Genomic DNA, 7,500 nt, shown 5'->3' with positions numbered 1-7,500 from the left:
AGAAATGAGGGCAGGGAATCGTCAATTAATAATAGAATTAACAATTAACAATTTTGCCAAGTAGTTCAGTATGAAATAAACCTTTATCGGTAAGACCATTTATCATCATAAATATAAGGGATTAGCAATTGAGTTGCTTCTCCAACATACTGAAAATTCAGAAACAGCAGTCAAAGAACTACTGATTCTAAACTACAAATTTTTCTCTAAAATGGATGGCGATATTTATGGCACACATAGAACAAAAAACCGGAGGGAAAAGCACAAACAAAACAAGCCTTTAGTTAATTGGGTCTGATAAATTTGAAAGTGTCTCTAAAAAAATTCACGGTAATCCTTGGCCATGCGACACCAAAAAATCAGTAGAATCAGTAGTTCTTTGACTGCTGTTTCTGAATTTTCAGTATGTTGGAGAAGCAACTCAATTGCTAATCCCTTATATTTATGATGATAAATGGTCTTACCGATAAAGGTTTATTTCATACTGAACTACTTGGCAAAATTGTTAATTGTTAATTCTATTATTAATTGACGATTCCCTGCCCTCATTTCTTGTATATTTTATATTTGATATCTCTAAGTTAGATAGTTAAACCGTAATCCTTCCACACGGAACTTTTTTTCATACGGGACTATTTGTGGCGCACATGGAGTGGATTTCTTTGGGGTGGGATGCCTGAACTCGCTAGCCGATGAATTCGTAAGTGCCTTTCTTATCGTTGATTTTTGGTGTCGCATGGCCAAGGATTACCGTGAATTTTTTTAGAGACACTTTCAAATTTATCAGACCCAATTAACTAAAGGCTTGTTTTGTTTGTGCTTTTCCCTCCGGTTTTTTGTTCTATGTGTGCCATAAATATCGCCATCCATTTTAGAGAAAAATTTGTAGTTTAGAATCAGTAGTTCTTTGACTGCTGTTTCTGAATTTTCAGTATGTTGGAGAAGCAACTCAATTGCTAATCCCTTATATTTATGATGATAAATGGTCTTACCGATAAAGGTTTATTTCATACTGAACTACTTGGCAAAATTGTTAATTGTTAATTCTATTATTAATTGACGATTCCCTGCCCTCATTTCTTGTATATTTTATATTTGATATCTCTAAGTTAGATAGTTAAACCGTAATCCTTCCACACGGAACTTTTTTTCATACGGGACTATTTGTGGCGCACATGGAGTGGATTTCTTTGGGGTGGGATGCCTGAACTCGCTAGCCGATGAATTCGTAAGTGCCTTTCTTATCGTTGATTTTTGGTGTCGCATGGCCAAGGATTACCGTGAATTTTTTTAGAGACACTTTCAAATTTATCAGACCCAATTAACTAAAGGCTTGTTTTGTTTGTGCTTTTCCCTCCGGTTTTTTGTTCTATGTGTGCCATAAATATCGCCATCCATTTTAGAGAAAAATTTGTAGTTTAGAATCAGTAGTTCTTTGACTGCTGTTTCTGAATTTTCAGTATGTTGGAGAAGCAACTCAATTGCTAATCCCTTATATTTATGATGATAAATGGTCTTACCGATAAAGGTTTATTTCATACTGAACTACTTGGCAAAATTGTTAATTGTTAATTCTATTATTAATTGACGATTCCCTGCCCTCATTTCTTGTATATTTTATATTTGATATCTCTAAGTTAGATAGTTAAACCGTAATCCTTCCACACGGAACTTTTTTTCATACGGGACTATTTGTGGCGCACATGGAGTGGATTTCTTTGGGGTGGGATGCCTGAACTCGCTAGCCGATGAATTCGTAAGTGCCTTTCTTATCGTTGATTTTTGGTGTCGCATGGCCAAGGATTACCGTGAATTTTTTTAGAGACACTTTCAAATTTATCAGACCCAATTAACTAAAGGCTTGTTTTGTTTGTGCTTTTCCCTCCGGTTTTTTGTTCTATGTGTGCCATAAATATCGCCATCCATTTTAGAGAAAAATTTGTAGTTTAGAATCAGTAGTTCTTTGACTGCTGTTTCTGAATTTTCAGTATGTTGGAGAAGCAACTCAATTGCTAATCCCTTATATTTATGATATATATATATATATATATATATATATATACGACGGGCTTCTTTTCAATTTCCGTCTACCAAATCCATTTACAAGGCTTTGGTCAGCCCGAGGCTATAGTAGAAGACACTTACCCAAAATGCTTCGCAGTGGGACTGAACCCGGAACCATATGGTTGGTGAGCAAGCTACTTACCACACAGCCACTCTTGCTCCTAAACTTACCACACAACCACTCTTGCGCCACTCCTGCGCCTAATATATAAGTGTATAAATGCGTAACAGGGTGGGAAAGAAATAGTACTCGAATACCAAAGGTAGAGTAATATGCTTTATTATTAAAGCTGCGAAAATTCCGCCGCGGTTGACTTTGTCTTTCAAACTTTCGGGGTAGATAAATTAAGTATCAGTGAAACACTGGAGTCGACTTATCATCTCCCTCCCAAAATCGCTGCCCTTGTAGCAAAATTTGAAACTCTTATTAAAGCTGCAAAAACATCACCAAAATATTACCAAGGTACTACTGCCGTAAGGTTACACTGATGAATTACCTAGACAAAAATTTCAGATTTACTACAGTTTGGATTTCATAATCTAACAATTAACATCACCATGTTTTATGTTCTATATACATACCTACATATATTCATCTTTTTTTTCCAACTCAAAGTTTTCTTCAATTTTATACAGCACGATATTTATGTAATTTTATTATTTTCATTTTCTATTTGTGTATTTACTGCCTCAACTTGCACACTTCTGAAAGACCGATAGTAAAAACAACCAATTCTGCACATATATACATATAAAAGTTTAATAATGAGGGTAGAAATTGATATTAATCAATTAAAACCAGTGGCCTAGCATATTTTAAAAATCCGAAGATTAAAATTATATTACATACAAAATTAAGACGAATGACCGCCAAAGTGGACTCCTATATGCTAAGAAATAGACGTCAAATCGCCTAACCACGAAGAATATGTTCTCTTGAGCACATACTCTTCGTGGTTAGGCGATTTGACGTCTATTTCTAGCATATGGGATTCCACTTTGGTGGTCATTCTTCTTAATTTTGTGTATATACATACATACATTCATACATACATACATACATATGTATATATATATATATATATATATATATATATATATATATATATATATGAATACACCCACACACATTTATATAGTTATTGTTGGTTTATAGAGTTACCCAGGGTTTCGTATCCGTAAAGCACTTAGCTTACAACGTTTCGTCAGACCCTGATGGCCGGTGGTTGTAGGCCATAACAATCTTTATCTAATTACTTTACTGCTCTAGAGTGTGTTTCTCTTCCGGATTTATGATTTACTGACGGTGTATACATATTTGTGTGTGTTTGTGCTTGTGTGTTTGTGTGTGTGTGTGTGTATCATTGCTTGTCTATGTATATACATATATAAATTATATAATGTTATAAGAAGTTCATGCATGGTCAACCACAAGAAAGTGCTATATTTGAAATCTATGTAACAGTTGAAGTCTCTAAAATGTCGGCTGTGTTCCAGTTAGCCTATACGTGTGTATGTGAGTGAATGTGTGTGTGTGTGTGTGTAATTGTGCTCGTCAGTTCGCGTGCGTAAATATGGATCCACACGTGTAAACACACACACACACACGCACAAACATAAACGTATACATGTGTTTGTTGGTGCATACGTGGGTAAGAGTGCATGTGTATGCATATATGTGTGTATGTGTGAATGTATGATGCATACATACGTATATATGTAGCGAGGGGATGCTGAGAATTGCCTGGTTTTAAGGTTATCGCGAAAGGCCTGGTTATAGGCCTAATCTTCCGTGTTCTTTTACAGGGCTTTGAAAAACAAATGATCGCTGCAATAATTGTATGAATGCATGAGAGGAATATGTTGGAAAATCAATATTATCTGATCTTCCTCTATCTTCTTTTACTCAAAGCCAGGAACTTTTCAGCATACCCTCATATATATATATATATATATATATATATATATATATATATATATATATATATATATATATATATATATATATATATATATATATATATATATATATATATATATATACTTTATTTAAAAGCAGCACATATATATATATATATACTTTATTTAAAAGCAGCACAAATATCACAAAAACTGTTACTCAGAGTTTCACGTTCCCGTTCATGGGACAGTTTCTCAAGCAAAACTGTCAAACGAACGGGAACGTGAAACTCTGAATAACAGTTTTTGTGATGCATTTGCAGCTTTATTAATAAAGCAGATTACTCTACCTTCGGTATTCCAGTTCTATTTCTTCCACTTTGATTCACATTCATCTGCTTACTCTGGTATATATATATGTGGGTGTGTGTGTGTGTGTGTGTGTTCTTTACTACTCTAGGCACAAGGCCCGAAATGTTTGGGGAGGAGGCTAGTCGATTAGACCAAATCCAGTACGCAACTGGTACTTAATTTATCGACCCCGAAAGGATGAAAGGCAAGTCGACCACGGCGGAATTTGAACTCAGAACGTAAAGCCAGAGGAAATACCGCTAACCATTTCACCCGTTTCTGCTAGCTCGCTTATATATATTGTATTTTATTGTATTGTAATCTATGCTTGTCTCAAAGCGTATACACATATGAACTATAGTCTTACCTAAGTACAAATCTTCAAAAGTCAATGTTTCCGTCCACAGGCACCTTTTTACTGAATGACTCCCGTTAGACAATAACGTTTAGCTACCGACATTTTCGTTATAGTTTCCATATTTATAATGTTTAAACCCAAATCCCTAATGCCCCAACGTTTAGAAAAATCTGAGTTTCCGCCCAGCTATACAAGCATAGTACATTTCTCTCCAGATTTGTTTATCGTTTCTTTCAACAATTCTGTTTCTAAACAATTTTCAGACAATGTTAGGGTTTAAGTCCGTACGCGCATAACATTCGTGTGTGTGTGTGTGTGTGTGTGCGTCTGTACATAAAGAGGTTTGAAAATTTACGCTCACTCAGAGACACAGTGAAATACAGGCAGAGATAAAGATAGTGTCTACGTACAAACTTACACAAAAAGGCGTACACACAAAGACACGCCGACGTATACACTACATTAACACATCAAATTACAAACATTTATATGCGCACATGCTCTCATACTGTATGTGTGTGTATGTGTGTGTATATACACACAGACGCGCGCGCGACACATACGCACATACATATATACATAAGTATCAAGTCTCCGATAAATCTATTGCGTGTATATACACATGTGTTTGTGCGTGTATGTATATATATATATATATATATATATATATATATATATATATATATATATATATATATATATATATATAAATATGTGTGTGTGTGTGTGTGTATACATAAATATATACGTATATATAGGTGTATATATATATGTGTATGTATATTTATCTATAAATGCATAATGTATTTATATTTATACATACACATATCCATATAGAGAACTCGTGTATAAGTATAGAGAATAAATCCTCCGCAGTAATTAAGTGCTCCTTTAGTAACTGGTGGTAAAGCTACACAGTGTTATTACAATGCGGTAAATCCAAGTGGGACTGTTTTGCACCTATATACATAATCTGCTAAGAGTACCATATTTAGCTTAACAGTAGAAAAGCATAAATTTCACATGTAGTTTACGATTTAGTTCTTTCCAACAGCTGTTTCATTTAGATAAACATCATTAAATGCATAATTGCATCATTGTGATATATGATTCATTTAAATGAATTTAAATTTAACTATTTTCAAATTTGATTTTACTTAAATCATTAGGGTCGTTATGTTATGCATTCTGCTTAACGTTTCTTATGATTTGGGGAAACACAACTGTTAATGTAATTTAATAGATAAAGATTGCCGTTGGTATCAATACTGCTTCTGTCTCCATTAATTACTTTTTAATAATTTTACTGGCTATTTGCGACATCAGTACCTAAATAGATACTGATATTCTATAAATCGCTGACTGGAGATTAGCCTACACGATGTCTGTCATTGAAGGGACCAAAACAGGACAGAATCATGTGATCTAACAGTTCCAGCAGACGCAGCAGACGGCTCCCGTCTGTTAACTACATAAGTATGAGTGCTTTTATCCACCACAAGTCGCCATGAGAAGCAAATACTCAGTATTCTGTGTTCTAACTCATCCACCATGTTAAGTTGGGGATAAACATTAATTCTTTGTATTAATACTCCTTCCGTCGCTCTCTTTTAATCTTTACTCTTTTACATGTTTCAGCTGTAAAGCCGTGACCATGCTGGGGTACCATTTTTTACTTTTACTTTCATTTGTTTCAGTCATTTGACTGCGGCCATGCTAGAGCACCGCCTTTAATCGAGCAAATCGACCCCAGGACTTATTCTTTGTAAGTCTAGTACTCATTCTATCGGTCTCTTTTGCCGAACTGCTAATTTACGGGGACGTAAAGACGCCAACGTCGGTTCTTAAGCGATGGAGGAAGGACAAACAGAGATACACAAATACACACGCACACGCACACACACACCGACACACACAGACACAGACAGACACACACACACACACACACACACACACACACACACACATATATATATATATATATATATATATATATACGACGTGCTTCTTTCAGTTTCCGTCTACCAAATCCACTCACAAAGCTTTGGTCGGCCCGAGGCTATAGTAGTAGACACTTGCCGAAAGTGCCACGCAGTGGGACTGAACCCAGAACCATGTGGTTGGTAAGCAAGCTACTTACCACACAGTCACTGTTAATTATATTTTAATTTAAATCTATTAAATATGCGTCACAGATATGCAATTATACTTTTTTAATGACCTTAATGAAACAGCAGTTGAGCACAAATAAAATATTACTATATCTGAAATGTATGCCTAAAATCATTCAAGGAATAAACATAAACATGAGAAATAAAAATATATTTGTTTATTCCTTGAATAATTTTAGGTATTTTCTTAGGTATTTGACCTGAAGAGTGACTGATCTTGGGAGTAAAATCATTTCACCGTTCTAATGAACTCGGATAGAATTTGCTTATGATTTTATATAGTCCTATTTCAGCCATGAAACGCGCTTAGTCTATGTACTAGCACTAACTTTTTACATTTATACTTCCATACTGTATGTTATCGTATTAATTTTTACTGTCCAATTTATAAATTTGACTTAAAAATTTTTTAAATTAATATTTCTATGATTTATTTATATGATTTATATGATTTATTTATGTAATATATTAATTAATTTAAATTTTAGATTAATATCTTAGATATATTAAGATGGTATATGCCTCATAGCATGGATTTGGACGGGTTCTGAGTTGACTGAGTTGTAGAATGGTGGTTCGTCTCTAAATTAGTTATATACATATATATATATGTATGTGTGTATGTGTGTGTGTGTGTGTGTGCGAGTGTGTGTGTGT

Source organism: Octopus bimaculoides, chromosome 2 (assembly GCF_046866305.1).
Source record: "Octopus bimaculoides isolate indiv1 chromosome 2, ASM4686630v1, whole genome shotgun sequence".
Classification (NCBI taxonomy): domain Eukaryota; kingdom Metazoa; phylum Mollusca; class Cephalopoda; order Octopoda; family Octopodidae; genus Octopus; species Octopus bimaculoides.
Note: the sequence above shows the minus strand (reverse complement) of the source record.